Below are 19165 nucleotides of genomic sequence, written 5' to 3' on the forward strand. Positions count from 1 at the left end.
CCGACGTTTCAACACGGGAGTTGTGTTTTCCTCAGGAGGTTTGTAGTCAAACGACAACAATATTTACCCCTTGAGGAAGACACAATCCCCGTATCGAAACGTCGGGTAAATAAAAAAAATCGTTGTAAAAATCAAGACTGCGTAGCCGAAAAGCATGATTGATTCTACCATACAGTCGATTCTCTACCAGCTCATTAATTTATAATATAAAACAGCTGTGTGCTCTTACTTTATTTAGTTGTCGTTTATTTTTGAGAAAATTGCTTTTTCAGTTTTGACATTTCCCCAATTTTACAAGGTCCTTAAACATATTTCATCATCTTACCTGATAGAACTTGAGCTTGATTGGCCGCCCCTGTTACTCAAGTGTCGCCAGATCAGCGGCACTTACACAAAACCAGCCAGATGACTGCTTGGGACTAAAAGACACCCTTAACGTATAAGTGCTGATGATCTTCTATTTTTAGACAACAATGGCGCCTGTCACGGCAGAATACTGACCATAAGGAGCAGGGTTGGAATTGTTGTTGCATTTAAAACTGGCCCACAGTAGACGGGATATTATTACCACCCAGGGGAATTTTATGACAGAGAGGCTTGCTATTGGTGAACAGACTGCCTATGTATCAGGCGTAAGGAAATGCGTGCTATAATGAAGGAAGAATTGAAGCGTAAGGAAACGGTTTCTTGTCCGTCTCTGGATCTAGCTATTGCTATGAGCGAATAGTTTTTAAGTGTGCTGGATTGAGAGTTGAAGATAGAAGTAAGTGAGAGATATTACTGCAAAATACGAGGAAAGGGACGGACCTGGCCTGTAGCCATTAGACCACCAACCCCGTCGTATTTAGTCATCTTACCTGATAGAACATGGAATGTAAAAGAGAGATTGTATTTGGGGATAAGTTAAAACAGCACTTCATAAAAATCACTTTTAAATGCATGAGCATAAAGTTCTTACCACAACGGAGATAGGATAGCAAAATATCCGGAAGAGTCGGTTTTCTTTTAATAACCAACATTTATTCCCATTTATCCGCCTGCATTCACACAACATGCATAACATTTATCGAATGTGGAAGATAACGAGCTACGAAAGAAAAAAGAGAGATTTCAAAGATTCCTCCGGCGATATCCCTCAAGAACTCCTCCGGGGATTTTCTTTAGGAATTCTTCCCAAAAAAATTCTCCGGTGATTTCCTCCAGAAATTATTGCGGAGATTCGCTACAGGAATTCATCCGATGATTTCCTTCAGAAACTCTAAGGATTTGCTCCAGGTATTCTTCTGAAGATTTCGTTAAGAAATTCCTTCGGGGGTTTCGTGCAGGAGTTCCTCCTTTTCCAATAGCAATCCCTCCAGGAATTCTGTGCAGGAATTCCTCTGGGGATTTTCACCAGGAAATTTCCCACAGGAATTTATCCGGAGATTCCAGTCAGGAATTTCCTCCAGGAATTCCTTCGGAGATATACCTGAAGAACTCATTCATAGATTTTCTCCAGAAATTCCCCAGGAATTTGATATTAGCAATTTCTTCGGCGATTTGCTCCACAAATTCTTCCGAGGATTTCGTACAGGAATTCCTCCAGTAACTCCTCTGGCGATTTGCTTCAGGAATTCATCCGTGCACTGAGGCAAAAAAAACTTTATAATTTCTTAAGGAATAATTACGATTTGGCGCCACAACGATTATTGTTGAAATTTTTAAGTTTTACTTATGATTTTGATGAAAAATTTTATTACTAAATTTCATATGTCAATCAATGAATATTGGTATTGAACGCAATGATAATTGCTAAATTAAAATTATCATTCCTTAATAATGTTTGCCTTTTATTTCAGGCGGGTAAAAATTGACATGTAATGATAACATGTGATCGGATATTGATTAACTTGCACCCAACATCGGAAGCGGAGCAGTTCCTCTAGTGATTGCTAGGAAAATAATTTCATGCTATGGTTCTTAAACATTTCAAAGCTCTCACTTACGAAACTTATGATCCCATTTTCGAAATGGTTAAGCGTTCAATGAAACCATAATTTGGCTAGTTCATAAGTCATAATTTATGGGAAACCTAAGTATTTTTGCCTCAGTGTGGATTTCCTCAAGGAATTTCTCAGGGGGTTTCCAACAGCAGTTCCTCTTGGGATTTCGTCCAGAAATTGCTCCGAAGTTTTCCTCCAGAAATTTCTCCGGCAATTTTTCCCAAGAATATCTCCTGGGATTTACTCCAGAAATTTCATCGGGCATTTTTTCAGAGATTTTTTTCGGAGATTTCCTTCGAGAAATATTTGAGAATTTGCATCAGGAATTTCTCCGGGGATTTCCGCCAGGAATACCTCCGGGGATTTCAAGAATTCCTTCGGGGATATCCTCCAAGAACTACTCCAGGATTTTCTCAACGAACTCCCTGGGGAATTCCCAATAGTAATTCCTCCAGAAAATTTTCCGGAGATTTCCTTCCAAAATTCCTCCGGGGATCTGCTCCAGTAATTCCTCCGGGGATTTCTTCCAAAGATTCCCTCCAAGAACTCCTCCGAGTATTTCCTCCACGACTTAATCCGGGGATTTCCTACAGGGATTCATCCGGAGATTTGTCAATAAATTTCCATGGGGAATTCTTACAGAAATTTCTCCGAGAATCCCTCCCGGAATTGCTCCGGAGATTTGCTCCATAATTTCATCCGGGATTTCCTAATGGAATTCCTCCGAGGATTTGCTCCAGAAATTGCTCTGGGGATTTCCTCCAGAAATTCTTCCGGGAATTAATCTGGGGATTCCTCCCAAGAACTTCTCTTAAGGTTATCACAAGGATTTCCTTCAGGGCCGAGAAATTACTTCGAGAATTTTGTCCAGAAATGCCTCCGGAGAAATTCTTCCTTTTTTCCAAGACTTCCTCCGCGAATTCTTTTGGAGCTCCGCTAGGAATTCCTTCGCATTTCCTTCTTAGCTCCTCCTGGTTTTTTTTTTTTTTCAGATATTCTCTAGGACTTCTACAGAGTTCCCCAAATAATTCTACTAGGAAATCTTCTGAAGCTACTTCGAAAAATTCCCTACATTCCCTTCTAGAATTCTTCCAAAGTTCCTCAGGAAAAGTCTCAAGAGTTTCTTCGGGAATTCCTCTAGAGTTCCTCGTGAAATTCTTCCGGAGTTCCTCCAGAATTTGAGGTCCTTCCAGAAATTCTTCCTGATTTCCTCAGGCAATTCCTCTGGATTTCAATCAGCAATTTTTTCCAGAGTTCTTTCAGAAAATCCTTTGGAGCTCTTCTAGCGATTCCTATGGATTTCATCCAGTTATACTTGGAAAGTTCCTCAGGTGCTACATCGGGAATTCTTAAGAATTTCCTCTTTGGTTTCTCCTAGAATTACTCCGGAGTTCCTCTAGAAATGCCTCCGAACTTCCTCCAGAAACATATCCGTAGTTTCTTTTTTTTATTTTTCTTTCGGAATTAGTCCTAGGAATTTGTATAAAATTCCTCCGAGAATTATTTCTTAGCTTCACCGGACATTCATCCTGAGTTGCTCCTAAAATTCCTCCGGAGTTCCTCTGAAGCTCCACCGGGGATTTCTCAGCAGTTCTTCCGGAAGGTCTCTATAGAATTCTTTCGGAGCTCTGTCGGGAATTGCTTTGAAGTTCACCCAGGTACTGGACGGAGTTCTTTCGGCATTCTGCTGGTTCAATTCACAATTTGGATAGATAAAAAATGGATAGAAAAAATACAACTATCGATGCATGCGCGTTTATTCTTACTGGTCTATTTTATTTTGAAAAATTTGGACCAAAAAAAACACCGGTGAAGTTGCCCTTAGGTAGTTCTTCCAGAAACAAACTCAAAGATCCACAGATTGAGAAACGCTATTGCCCAACGAAAGGAAATCAATGGGAGAGCCTATCAATCGGAGCACTGTGCTGTAAACTGTAGAGGATCTCACAGCGCTATATCCAGCGTGCAAGGAGGCCAGACCGTATCACATCGCCGCTGGACTGTTCGCATGGCTGGATTGATGACTGGTTGGAGCGCGTATCATCATCATCATCGTCATCGCCCTGTGTAGGTGTGTGTTTGCGCGAGCGAGCAGTTTTGTGCTTTCCCGCACACGGTTCGGCTCTCGCGCCGGAAAGGTCGGAAAGGCCGCGCGTAGCCTCGGTGACCATGTAGTATAGAACGTAAGCAACAGTTGAGCTGAACCGCTTCATTAGTGTGGTAGGCAGGCAGTAGAGAAGAAGTTCTCGATTCGCTCGGTTGAACCGACGGTTTTTTTTTGTTGAGTGCTATGTCTGCGCTAATGTTGTTTTAGAGTCCCTTTCACGTTGTGGCAAAAGTTGTATCCCAAAATCCGCGGGGATAGCGTTTCGTTGTGCGGCGCGTTTCAATCTCCATAAGTTACGGTCGTTCAAATCTTCTTCGCCGGACGTTGCGGTGCAACAGTTGGGGAAGTTTGCCCAACTAAGACCGGATTCACAAATAAGGTAGCTGGCTGGCAGGTTCTGTGTGTGTTCAACGACGAGTGCAGTTGTGCAGAAGTGCAGAATTTCTGCTGTGTCCAGTGCTTTGCTTCTTGGTAACAGTGGCGACAGCGACATCAACGACGACGACGCAACACGTCGTCCAGCAGACAGTGCTTATTTTCTGGTTTTTCGGTGCACACCTGTACAAATGCAGTGCAAACAAAGAGGTGAAAATATGCTCAATTTGAATAAAACATGTCCTGCATTCTATTTCTGTGCGAGAATATATGTGAGTGAAGGTTCACAAGGGGGGAGTTTTGTGTGCGTGTGTAAATAAGGAAAGCGAGCCTAAGGCCTCTCTGTGTGGTTAATTTACCTTTAATGTACATATGTAGAAGGAAGGAAGGAAGGAAGAAAGGCAGGTAAGAGGCGAGAGCCACCTCCGACTCCTGACGGTGAAGTGATATTATGGGCTCACAGGTCGTTGGATCATGTTGCAGCATTAGAGCCAAGTGCTGAGTCCTACTCGAAATCCTATTCCGGTGTGACACAACGATATACGGGAGATAAGCTTCGGAAAAGGCACAGTAGTCCCCGGGTAATGATAGGCTGCTTTTAGAGAAAAGAGCCCGAAAAGCTCCTGCTATTATCTTCTGTGTTCCCCCCATCATCAACGTCAGTCGGCAACAGGAGCAGCAAAGCCTCGGGAAAAGAGTTAAGAGATGGAAACGTGCTGGAACACATTACTCATCAAACATTATATAGCTGCCTAGTCCTGCTAGTCCAGTGGCAAGCGCAACAGTTCCTAGGACAGCTCTGTCGTTCTGTTGCTTTTGCTGATGTTGGTCGACACAGTGGTGGCCATTGGAGTAGTCAGAGGGGGACAGGGTACCGTTGCCTGCCCCTCCTGCCAATGAAAAAAAAAAACAACTAGAAATTTCATTTTGATAGTTTCAATTAATAGCTTTGAAGTCTAGCAAACAATCAAACTTTTTAAAACCATCTTACCAGAAATTATTCGATACTTTAAGGCTTTTTTTTCCAATAACCAATCCAGGCATTAACTCATCAACAAAGAAAAAAGAGGAAACATCCTAATTCATGAATGAAAGACATTGATTTCTTAGCCTTGTGGAAAAGTCCGCAGCTGCGGAGCAAAACAATGCTAAAAGTTCGGTTCCCATTCGGTTCTGGATCTTTAAAGATGGAAATTTTGTAGACTTCCTTGAATTTTGAATCATTGTGCCTCTACCACTCCAAGTTCCATATACGTTCCCCAACCGGAACAGAATTCATAGCAGAGAAGTACCTTAGACCAATTCAATGTCAAATCGGCCAGTCAGAGAACTCGACCCTCATCGATTTGCCGTGTGCACATGTTTCCGGTCATTTTGACACAAGAATTACTTCTGAAAATTTCTAATTCCGAAACTGTTGATTTTATATAAAAATGTTATAAAGAGAACTTGTAGTGAACCGGGCAACAAGAAAATATTATATACTGAAAAAATATTTCATTTTTTATCATGGAAAAATCATAAGTAAAACTTAAATTTATAACTACGCAAAAACCCCATTTTTAATATTTTTTAAATTTTTACCACAGAATCTTGATGTTTGAGACATAGTTTTATGATGGATAAATTTTTAATATGTACATAAATTTTTCCAAGAACAATTTTTGGTCGAATTTTAAAATTTATGTTTTTTATCAAAATAAATACGTTTTGATGATACAATAAGCATCTTTCAATTATTCAGAATCATAATGATTATTAATATCACCTCTCTAGAAGAAGCCATTTTAGACTCAATTCAAATTTAATGCAAAAATGTAATAATTTAACTATAAAATATGCGATTTTCATAAGTTATTCGCGATTCTCCAACAAGAACAATAGGTTTTTGAGAGTATAGGCCATATTTCTCTCTAGTGACTTATTTTTATTGATGAAGAATCGGGAATAACTAATGGAAATGGTCTGTTGTACTATATAAATAAACAAAATTGTAAAAACTCATAGCCCATTTTCTAAAGTTATTCTTGAGTAAAAATGATCGATTTATCTATGGAAAACACTTGTTCTACCCTACTGAAAACATGTGTGAAATTTAATCCAAATCAAAGATTATCGAGCACGATTTTTAATTTTTTCGACTCATTCTGGGTGGAATTCAACTCGATCACGCTCACCAATACCACTATCAGGAAGAGCTAACGCCAATCTTTCTGATAGTGGTGTTAGTTTGCGTGGGCGGGCTAAGAAGGGCTCAACAGCAACGTTTCTAAAAAAAGGCTTAAGACCTCTTGGGCCCTTTTCAAATGTTTGTCCAGATTTGCCTTCAATTCCTAAATTGACCAACCACATTAATTTTTTAAGAGATCACGTTAGGCCGATGACTATTAGGTCAAATTCGGTTAGGCCGAAAGGATCTTTAGGCCGAAAATGTTTGATAATTCTAATATGTTACCTGCATCACTTCAACTTAGCGGGCTTCACAACGCTGAGATACATAACTATATAGAACGGTTGTGCTACTTTTCCCCGAATGTCGTTTCCCCGAACGCCAGTTCCCCGAATGTCAGTTCCCCGAATATCCCGTTTCCCCGAATAGCCCACTTCCCCGAAAAATTTTAAGCACTCATATTTGATATAACTGAATACATTTCAGAGAGGTGAATGTAAGGATCATCTGATATGCACCCTTCTTTATTTGATTGACGGTTCTTACGAGTTTTACCGTCCTCAGCATTTTTGGCAACATGTGTATAGTCAAGAATGACTAATACCTCCTTCTTTTGATTGCTTACCATTCCTTCTAATTCATTATCCTGCCACTGAAAACTACACAGTTCGAACGAAACGTGTAAATTTCTGAGACATATAATGCACATAATTGGAGCGTGGAGTATCATGGATATTTACATGATATGTCATGTAAACTTCAATTATATGTGATGTAATCCAGCAGGATCCTCTGTGGTTACATGACATATAACACAGTTTTACATGATTTCAGACATAAATTTACATGACGTCATGTTTACATCGCATAAATGAAGTTTACATGACGTGTAATCTTCATAATTTTTAACTGTGTAGTATAGCACCTGCTACACTTTTCGGGGAAACGGGTCATTCGGAGAAACGGAGCATTCGGGGAACTGGCGTTCGGGGAATGGACATTCGGGGAAAAGTAGCATAATCATATGGAACAACCTCTTTAAAAAAGGGAAAAAAGAAAATGCGTTATCCATTTGAAACATTAGTTTGTATATTTCACCTTAGATGGTCAAATGTTATTTCGGCACGACACTTTTGACACATTGGCCTGATTCCAGGCTAAATTAGGAATGCTCTGGACAAATAAGGTGTATAACTGTTGAAATTATAGACGGATTTCACGCCAACTCGACACGCGATTGGCAGCACCCCTTCAGAATTCAATGAAACTTTCTGGATGTCAAAAGTATGTGAAACTAAGATACTTTGCATACTTTGTTTTTTTCAAAATCGATCTAGACTAACATTTGGAAAGGGTCAAAGTTTTTTTTACTTTTTTTATAAACCCGTATAACTCAAAAACGGTAAGACCTACAAAAAAGTGTTGTATGGGGGACTGTCGTGAAATTTCCTGAAGTTTGAGAAAAAAATATTGAAAAAATTAAAACACATTTTCTACACTGAAAAAAAAAATATTCAAAACTTTAAAGTCGATTTAAAAAAAAAATGATTTTGATTATCCTTAAGCAAAAAGTTTCGTATATAAATTTACTAAAAGTCGTCCATACATTGCAAATTGGGCAAATTTTAGGGAAAAAAGTTTTTCTAACTTCTAATTTTTTAAATCCAAAATTTTTTTTCAAAGATTTTGTTTTAAACCGTCAAATATGATCGTGTTTTCAAGTGATAAATGAGTTTGAATCAGAAAATAGATTGTATTTTTTATTGAGAATAGTTAAAAAACGGAATTATACAGTGATTATGTTTTTTTTAAAATGAAGGCAATCAATGGACTTCGCCTCTGCCTATGAGGAAATCAACTCCGTCTAACAATCCGACGGATTTTTATGGTTCTAAAGGTATCACAACAGTATTGCAAACATTGAAAAGTTACATTCTTATCCATATCCCATTGAATTCTCTTCTAGAAAAAGTTTTGTGAAAAATAACTTACTAAACGTACCTGCGTTAAACGCCAGATGAATAAGAAATAATGAATATGTTTGTATTGTTATCTACCTAAAAAAAAGTTGATAAGCTCATAACTCATGATTTTATTTGCAAACAACAGTCTTCTTTTTCACGAAACAAAAAATACTCCTTAAAACAAGGTTGAATACTGGTAATTAGCGACTTTTCTGAAAATTATAACGCTGCTCAAGGATATCACTGGAATAATTCCCAATTCTAAATTTATCATAAAAAAGATAATAAATTGGAAAATGTTAGTTTTATTATAATATCAGACCCATGACACAGTAGCAGTTCAGCTATTTATTTCAAAACTAGTGGTCCCGGCAAACTTCGTCTTGCCATCAAGTAGGCTGTTGAAAAATTTCATGGAACCTCCCATACAATATGACATATTAGTACTACCCCACTGTACCAAATTTTCCGAACACTTCCCTAAGTTTTTTCGTCACACGAATACGTCGGAACCCTTCAAGCACACAACAGTGAAAGAATTGTGCACATAGGTTGTCCCGTTCTCAAGCCATTTCGTGACATACAAACATTACTCCATTTTTATTTATATAGATTGATAGATTGATAAATTTTGTTAAACAAATCAAAAGTTATTTTTAAGTCAGATGGAGCTGCAGCTCATTATAAAAATAGAAAAAAAATTGCCAGCTTATGTAATTTCAAGAAAATACATGGATTGGAAGCAGAGTGGCACTTTTTTGCCACATCCCACGGCAAAGGCCCCTGTGACGCTATTGGTGGCACTCTCAAGCGAATGGCAAAAAAGCAAGTCTTGCAAAATACTATGGAAACACAATCGCAACTCCGCGAGAACTATTCGACTGGGCAGTGAAACAAACTGATACATGTATCAATAAATTAAATTTCTGTTATATATCTAATGAACAGTATGTTAAAATGTCAGAGGAATTGGTGGAATTGTTTGATAAGGTTAAAACTGTCCCTGGTACCCAAAAATATCATTGTTTTATGCCTACTAGTGATACACAAATTGCAGCCAAACGGTATACCAATTCAGAGGATGAACCAAAAATATTCAATTTATTCAGTAAAGCCCAAAAATAATGTAAATATTCATGTGCAGATACTACGTTTTAGGATATATAGCAATAATAAAAATAAAAACAAACCACGACTTTTTTCATAAGCATAATATTGACCCTTTCCAGACACCTGTTAAAATTGGCTTTGACCAAATAAGAAATTAAATATTATTGTGATATCTTTCCAACCATAAAAAAAACCCATCGGATTGTTAGAAGGAGTTGATTTTCTCATAAGCGGTATGGTGCGAGATCAATTGAATTTAATTAAAAAAAAACTGTATAATTCCGTTTTATTTCTTTTAACCACTCCCAATAAAACAAATATAATCTATTTTGTGATTAAAACTCATTTATCACTTGAAAATATGATCATACTAGACGATTTGAAGCGAAATAAAAATTAAATAAAAAGTTCATTTTGGACTTAAAAAAATCGATGTTAGAAAAAAAATTTTCTTTAAAATATGCCCAATTTGCAATGTATGGACGACTTTTAGTAAATTTAATTACGAAACTTTTTGCTTAAGGATGATCACAATCAGAAGTGGCCGTTTTTTTTAAATCGACTTAAAAGTTTTGATTTTTTTTTCAGTGTAGAAAATGTGTTTTTATTTTTTCAATATTTTTTCCTCAAACTTCAGGAAATTTCACGACAGTCCCCCATACAACACTTTTTTGTAGGTCTTACCGCTTTCGAGTTATACGGGTTTATAAAAAAAGTAAAAAAAAAAACTTTGAGACTTAAAAAATTCGATGTTAGAAAAACTTTTTTCCCTAAAATATGCCCAATTTGAAATGTATGGACGACTTTTAGTAAATTTAATTACGTAACTTTTTGCTTAAGGATGATCAAAATCTGAAATGGCCGTTTTTTTTAATCGACTTTAATGTTTTGAATATTTTTTTTTTTCAGTGTAGAAAATGTGTTTTATTTTTTTAATATTTTTTTCCAAAATGTCAGGAAATTTCACGACAGTTCCCCATACAACATTTTTTTGTAGGTCTTGCCGTTTTCGAGTTATACGGATTTATAAAAAAAGTAAAAAAAAATCTTTGGGACTTGAAAATTTCGATGTTAGAAAAACTTTTTTCCCAAAAATATTCCCAATTTGCAATGTATGGACGAATTTTAGTAAATTTAATTACGAAACTTTTTGCTTAAGGATAATCAAAATCTGAAGTGGCCGTTTTTTTTAAATCGACTTTGAAGTTTTGAATATTTTTTTTTTCAGTGTAGAAAATGTGTTTTTATTTGTTTAATATTTTTTACTAAAACGTCAGGAAATTTCACGACAGTACCTCATACAACACTTTTTTGTAGGTCTTAACGTTTTCGAGTTATACGGGTTTATAAAAAAAGTAAAAAAAACTTTGACCCTTTCCAAATGTCAGTCTAGATCTATTTTGAAAAAACTAAGTATGCAAAGTATCTTAGTTTCACATAGTCTTCACACCCAGAAAGTTTCATTGAATTCTGAAGGGGTAAGAAACTAAGTCAAATGTGGTCCATTAAACACAATGATTCATGCCAAAATCCTTTGCAAAACAGTGTATTATAATACTATAGCTACAATTGGGCATTTGAGAGGTGTTCAGATTACACCCGATTCTGTTTTGCCCGGGGAACCATGCAAAAAAAAATTTCAGTTCAAAATTTCAAAACAGTGCAAAAAAAAAAAGTAACACCATTTCTGGACGGTTCAAGCAAAAATAAGGATTTGGCGGAAAAACATGTATGGATACTTTTTTGCACGGCTGTGTGAAAAACACGTGCTAATCGAGTGTTTTTCATTTCCAGATTCAAAATTGATTTCAAAACCAATTATTTGATAAGTTTTGAGCCTTGGAACTATTTTAAAAAGTATTTGAATATTCTGAAAAAAAAAAATAATTCTAGAGTACATAAGTAGCATTGACGAACTGAAGACTAGACGTTCAGACAACCTAGTGTTCATTCTTGTACCATGGCCTCTGGTCATGTCACGGATTCAAAGCCCCCAGGGAAGTGGCCACTTGTCGATCTGGAACTTCCCGGGGGGCTCTAATCCGTGACATGGCCGGGTGGTTCCAAGTATGGAAAAATAACGTTGCATTAATCACCAATGAATTGGCGCTGAAAATACATGAAATTTGATAGGCCACTAAAAATGGTTTAGACTTAGTTTTTCATCAAAAACTACCTGAAAACAAGATTTTTAATTAAAAAAAAAAAAATAACATTTCCTTGAATTATTTCAGTTTTTTAGCCGGAAATTACATTTTTTTATAAAACTAAAGTTTCTAAAGCATTTTCTTATAAATACGAGTTAAATAGTGCATATATTTTTTAACTCACTCATGCAAAAATATGTTTGTCACAAAATTATGTTGCGAAGAACTTTTTGCAGCTTTAACAAATGAGAAAACCCAGTTCCAGCCTTAGTATTAACGATTAACTGAATGAAACATGAAAAATTTGGAATTTTCCGTTAAAAAAAACTTGTTTTTGTGCAGTTGAATAACTTGGCCAAAACGTGTTTTAATAATAAATCTTCGAGCTGTTTAGTAGAATACCTATAAGTAGATGAAAAAACCGAATTTAGTACTATACCATTTAATTCCACTAGAGTTTGTATCCTTTGACAGATACGCGTATTTCGACCTCAACTGTAAGGCCGTCTTCAGTGTCGTGTACTAGACTCGACTTTAAGTTAAGTTGTCTGCACAGTTTGAAAACAACTTAATTGACTTTCAAAAGCATGTAAAAATATTTGGAATTGGTTGAGTAATCGTAAAGTTGTGGTCATACAAAGATGATCTTCTTTTGTAAAATTACGAGAAAACCGCTTTTAAGTAAAACTGGTTTTTTGTTTAGATTTTGATGTTCTACAATTTTGAAGAGAATAGTGCCAAAAGTTTCAAAATTTATAAAAAAACAACAAAGTTCTGTTTCGAGACGAACCAGCCAAGGGCTGAAAGTCTCGTTAATAAAGACAATAATAATAATAACAAAGTTCTGTATTTACTGAAGGTCATATTTTATAACTAGAAAATTCGCTTTCAAGTCGTTTGTGCCACCTCTAAATGAAATATATTTGTCTCAAATGATGAGGTTTCTCTTCTTATGTGATTTGAATTCAGAAGAGCACATTTTTTTGGTTTTGAGAGCTTTAAAAAATAAGCCGCACATTAATGTTTAGCATGCATTTCACTGAGAATCTTCAGAGGAAACTTTGATGGATTTTTTTTTATGTTTATGGCAGAGTGTTTAAAAAATTACAAGGAATAATGCATGAGGCCATATTTTGAGGATAACACGAGAAAAACGTAATGAAGTTTGAAGAAAAAAAACCAAACAATTCTCAGAAAAAACCCTGAATTGATTGTTAAAAAAAACATTGGTATTATCCCTGAAATCATACTAAAAAAAAACTCCGAGTGTTAATCCGGGAGGAATTCAAGAGAACACAGCCATGTCATTAGAAGAGACCTTTGAAAAATCTCAATATAAAACTCATAAATTCCTGCTTTGGGTTTTGGAGCAATACATTGATGAATTTCTGGGATAGTTTCATGAAAAGTGCAAAGAATTCGCATAAATAGTTGAGGAATCCCGCTACCAAATTCCTGGGGTAATTTCTGTCGGCTTCATTTATGGAATATTCAAAAAACTCTATCAGAAAAACTTGTAGAAATTCGAGTATTATTCCTGGATAAAGCGCTGATATTTTCGATCATAGAGATTTCTTGGAGAAACTGTACGAAATCTTTATACAGTGCCATGGCCGTGTACAACATGGAACTCATGATGATCCCAGGTGTCTAACTAGCCAGGGCAAAAATGCCAGGCAGTACCAATAAAAACTTTGAAATTCTGCTGATTTTGTAATCCGATAAATGAACTCGTTAATGGCTAAACATTAAACCAATACACGTTTGTAAGGCGAAGTAGGTCATGATTGAAATTTGTACGCGTCGTTGATGATTGTTGCTAATTCATCTCACGATTTCGAATCAATGAAAATCAGTTGGTTTTGCACTGACACAGCTGGAAAAGTATCAGCAAACTTTATGCATGTTAGCGCGCACAGTGATACTTTTTCAGGTCTGTATAAACTATCAAGACTTAGTTTTATCACTTCGAAATGCAAGCTGAAAAGTCATCATTGTTGCTAAAGCGAATGACGGGCTACTTAGCCTTAACTTCATTTTGTTCACTGCTGAAAAGCAGTGCGGATATCCTTCATATTTTAATGTCAGGCTTGACAGAAACTCCACTGCGGTGCAAAAATGAGGCAATTTTGTGTTTTTTTCTGAGTAGTACAAATTGAACTGAACACTAATCCTCGATCGATTCGAGTGAAAGTGCATGGAAATGCGAGATTTTTTGTGGTACTCTTTTTTTCTCTCTCGCTTTTATGCTCAATTTTACTCACACTTCAAAATAACTTTTGCGTGACCCGCCCGAACAAAACAGGCCTCGCGTTATTTTTTTTTTTTTTTGAATTTCCCTCCGTTGTGTTTTGTGTCCGTTGTGTTTTTTTCCTCGCTTATTTCTCGATGCCTCTCTGTTTGATATTTTTTCAACCCCTTACGAAGAGGCAATGACAGCATGCCGCTTTAGAGCAAGCTACAGAACTCTGGTGCTGTTGAGGAGTATTGTTTAATGTTCCTCAAGTTTAGCTTGAGCATGATTGGCAGCCCATCGTTGCTACTCCAGTATTGCCAGATCAGTTGTCCTCACACAAGGAATCAACCAGCTTGTGACTAGATCGCATATACCTATGCATACACGCCAGTTCATACTTTGATGTTTCGAGTAAAATTAATGAATGACCTTGTCCGATCCGTCGCCGCCCCTGATGGAAATCCTGGCTATGCCTATGCCCATGGAGGTGGTCACTCCAGAGTACGGAAAATCACAACGAACAGAACCCCCCGGACTGAGTCTTCGCGGTTCTGTTCAAATAAAAAGAATTTCAAAACCACTGGAGAGCCACTGCGGTGATTCAGAAGCATTGAAAACAGGGAAAGAAAAACTTTTTCAAAATAAAAATGTTCGCTCGCTCAGGTGTCTGTCCTGTTTCCGACTTCATGTCGGTTGGTTGCCGGTGAGCTTCTCATTACACTCCTCATCATGAGAGGGGGCCCCTGATGACGATGATGATGATGTTAATGCCAACCGACAAGCTGACTGATAGCTCCACTTGACGGGTTGTGTTGGAGGTTACACGAACTCCTCGCGGTAGCTGTTGCTGCTGCTGCTGTGAGAACGGAGCCAGAAGAAAAAGTTGACTTTTAAATCAAATCTTGCATGACTTGGCGGCGGAAAAGATTGATATGAATTTCTTAGTGTAGATCGCCCTGGGGCTTGGGTGGGTGCTACCGCGCAAATATCGGGGTGAGCGGAACTTTGAACGTTGATTGGTGATGGGGGAGTGATGACAGGCCGCAGTTTGAAGATTGCGGTGGGCCATAATGGTGTAACTACAAAAAACTCAAGTTGAACCCTCGAAATTGTTCATTTCGACCCCTAGAAGCTACTGTGAAATCCGTCTACTCTATCGACTTAGTAGCGACTAAGTACCTTTGAAATAGGAAGTCGTTGAAGTTTTTTCTAGTTGAATTTATAAAATGATTGCATTAATGTCGGTATAGAAGCTTTTGTAATATTCCTTGTAAGAGGTCCTTGAAAACCTTCTGGAATTTCTAAAAAGAAATTCTGGAATAAACCCTTGAGGATTTGCTTGGAAGAACTTCTAAAGAATTCTTTGAAAAATCTGCTAGAGTAAGTGCTGTAAAAATCGGTGGAAAACTGTAATTGCTTGAAATATTCCTAAAGGAAATGGGCCACCCTAGTGCGGATATATAAATTTCCCTTTTTTACTAGATTTGCCTTCGTTTTATGATAATCTCTGCGGCTAGGCTCGGTTTCATCTCGTAACCCAGCACCCAGCGAGATTAATCACGAGAGGAGCGTGCAGTCTGTTTGGTTAGGTCACCAACAACAACCGCTTCGCGCTCGATCGAGTAATGAGGGGGAGGTTTGCTAACCGTTTTTGAAAAAGAATGTCGCCTGCAAACGACGACGATATCAGCAGCGGCGGCGAGGCGACAAACAACAAACGGCGCAGCAGAATTTAGGCGAAGGGAGTAAGAGGTGACTACGATAAAATTGCGACAGTCATAAAGTGGTCTAATTTAGTGGAATAAATTTAGTACTTATAGTTCTTTAACATTTCGACAAGATTGTTTCAGTTAGTCAGTCAGTCCTGAATATATATTTTGCTAGAAGTTTACCAAACTTCTCTCCACACATTGATAATAGCCGAAAAGAAGCTTGAAGACTTTCGAGAATATCAATCTTGCTACGAAACGATTCAAAAGTTTTGGATAGTAAAATTGAAGTAAGAATCAGCCGGCTACTGTTTCAAAGAACGTTTAAAGATAGCACTTATATTGCCTAAAAATCTTAACACGCTTTCGTAGGCACTTTCGAAAGCATACTCCAAACCAGTGGCGCGGGAAGTGCGTAGGCCAGGTAGGACATGTACTACGCACAAAAAGACCTGGGTAGGACAGTCAAAGGATTGTCCTACCCACGATTCACCAGGAAAAACAAAATTTTCAGAAAGCTCGAATTTGTGTGAAGGACGATTGAGAATATCACTAGGAAACTAACTGTAAGAATTGTTACAAGAAACTTCTTTAACCGTTAGAAAAACGAATGAAGCAATCCTTCATGGCATTTCTGAATGAATAAATGGATGGTTTCTTAAAAATATCTACGGAAAACCGTGTAAATGTTCTGAGACAAATTGTCATGAGCGTTCCATAGTAATTTGTTGAAGAATCTCTGGTTTACTCTTAGACCAATTCCATCGTGTGATGGCGAAAGTTAATTTCTGAAAAATGAATTGATGAAATTCCCACTAATATTTGTGGCATTATTCATAAACAATATTCAGAGCAGATAATGACGATTTCTGAAAGTTTTTTTCTGGATTGTCCAAAAAGTTGCAGTGAAATATTTGATACAGTTTCTGCGTGATGAAACGTTTTTCAAGAAGTTTCTTCAGTTTCTTCTAAAAACTTTTGCTATGAATTTGATTCGGAACAAAGAAAAAAAAACTACACAAATTAACAGAATTTTGCTGTTCATCAATTATTCCTAGATAAACAACCTCACTGCTTGTAATGATGAGCAGATTGATCTATTTTTGTCAAATTTGTTTAATAAATTCTTAATTCTCCGAGGAAAAGCTTCAGGAATTATCATAGTGATTTTATTTAGATTTTTTTTAGGATCTCACACAGGGATCTCTCCAGAAACTCTTCTAGATATTTCTCTACCAATTCTCCCAGGAATTCTTCCAGAGATTTTTCAAAGGATGCTCGGAAAAAAAATTCCAGAATATGCTCCAGGAAATCCTTGAGAACTCCAAAGCTATTACCTCTAGTAATTTCCTCATATATTACCTTGATTTTTCTTTCAGAAAACTATCTTAGAACTTTCATTAGATATTTTTTTACCAATTCTTCAACTGAATTCTCCAGAAGATGTTCCTAAGATTTCTAAGGAATTTCTCCCGAAGAAATCTTCAAAAGTTTATTTCAGAGATTTAAAAAAGCTGAGGGGTTTTTCAAGAAACTCTGCAAGAGTTTCTCCGCTGGTTCATGTGAATTCCACCAAGTATTCTTCCACGATTCCTCCCAGAAATCCAAAATTCTTCAAGAGGTTCTTCATAATAATTATATTGTTTTCTAGGAATTTCTCTAGCATTTCATCCAAATATTACTCCTGCAGTTTTTTCCAATCATTTTTTTAAAGTTTCCCAAAAAAAATCCCTTGCAATTTCATGAGGTTATTTAAGATTTAACACTAGCCAATACTTCAAGTTTTCCAATAATTCCTCCGATCATTCCTACATTAAATCTCTATAGATATTCTGTCCAATGCCTTTCGAGAAATTCCTGTAGAAAACCCTGCGAAATACTATCCCGTGACTCGATTGATTATTTAGATTATCTTAGCAAATTACAGTACTGACCCGATTTTGTCTACCCCCGATTTTGTCAGCTTTTGGACCCGATTTTGTCAGCCTATTTTAAATTTGTCAAAAAATTGTTATCGTCATGTTTTACTACGTTTACATTAAAATTTATGATGATGTTTGATATCATGCACGCATGGGCGTAGCCAGAGGGGGTAATGGCAATGCCTTTTATTAAGTGTTAAAAATCTATATTACCAACATAAGGGAGAGGCGGGCCCCTGGTAAAAAAAAAACTGGCTACGCCCATGTCCATCGCCCTCTTAAAAGTCCATGTAACCATGTAACACGTCAAAATTTAAAAACAGGAACAAAATAAAATGACCCGATTTTGTCAGGTTCCCCATTTTGTCAGCCTTAAATTCATCGAGGGGCTGACAAAATCGGGTCATATTTCAGAGATCATTGTTCATACAGAGTGACTTTAAAGCTTCCATTTGTTTCATATGAGGTTACTTCAGGATTCTTTAAAAGTGCCTCATGGATTTATTTTACAGAAATTTTTTCTTGGGCTTTCCCTGGATACATTATTTGAAAAAAAAAACTTTCAAGGCTTACTTGAGAAAATTTCAAAGTGTTAAAGAAGGAATTTCTGCAGAAACCTAAGAAGAAATCTCTGGAGCAATTGCTAAAGGTATTTTAAGAAAATAAATCTCTAGTTGCAATATTTTATAAATTACAAAAGACAGTTTCATAGGGAATCTCTCACAACTCTTGGCGGCATTTTTGGAGAATTTATTGATTCAATGAAGAAGATGTTTTGATCGGAAACCTTGCAGGATGTCCTAAGGAAATATATGGATTAATCACACATCACTGCATAAAATTTTAGAGAAGACTTTCTTTCACAAAGATTTTTTGGAGAAGTTCTAATGATTCCTGAAACAATCTTTGGAGAAATTCCATGTCTGTGGTTCCCCTTGGGTAAATCCAGGTTGAATTCTTGAGGCATCCAAAACAAAATTCTTGGAGAGTTTCTCTTGGAAAATTCGTCAAACTCCTTTAGAAATTTCCGGAGTAATATCTGAATACTTGATCTGAATAAAATTCAGATAGAATTCCTAGAGAAAATTCAGTAATTTCAAAAATGTGCCAGGTCTTAAACAGTCTGCTCTGACACTTTGAAGAATAAAACTCTTATCTCATGGCTCTTATAAGGTTTCATTTTTTTATTAGTTCCTGTTTGGTCTCTTTTTGACCACCGTATGATTCTTTTTATGTCTCCGTCTTCAGGCAAGAGATCTCTAATTTCCTATTTTTAAGGCACTCAGTCTTATCTAGCCCAGTAAAGACGGAAAGCCTTTTTCGTCTTGTGGTAATGAATGGCATTAAAAATGAAGGGGTTTGGAAGCAAAGAGGTGTCATTAAAAAAACTAGTTTTTTGAAAATCTACTTTGAAGTTTTCATTCTATACTAATTGTATGAAAG

At 36.8% G+C, this 19165-nt stretch overlaps 1 protein-coding gene across 7 annotated transcripts in view; it reads left to right on the forward strand.

Annotated features, from left to right (window-relative positions):
- Positions 1–19165, forward strand: part of LOC5577633 — a 357967-nt gene that overhangs the window by 79001 nt on the left and 259801 nt on the right. For 2 of the 7 annotated variants that reach the window (XM_021838188.1, XM_021838189.1), the window contains exon 1: positions 4161–4674. The exons of the other annotated variants lie outside the window; for them this stretch is intronic. The gene's annotated coding sequence lies outside the window, so the exon portion shown is untranslated. Of the gene's footprint in view, positions 1–4160; positions 4675–19165 lie in introns of those variants that run through there. 7 annotated transcript variants of the gene reach the window in all.

Source organism: Aedes aegypti, chromosome 1, assembly GCF_002204515.2.
Source record: "Aedes aegypti strain LVP_AGWG chromosome 1, AaegL5.0 Primary Assembly, whole genome shotgun sequence".
Classification (NCBI taxonomy): Eukaryota; Metazoa; Arthropoda; class Insecta; order Diptera; family Culicidae; genus Aedes; species Aedes aegypti.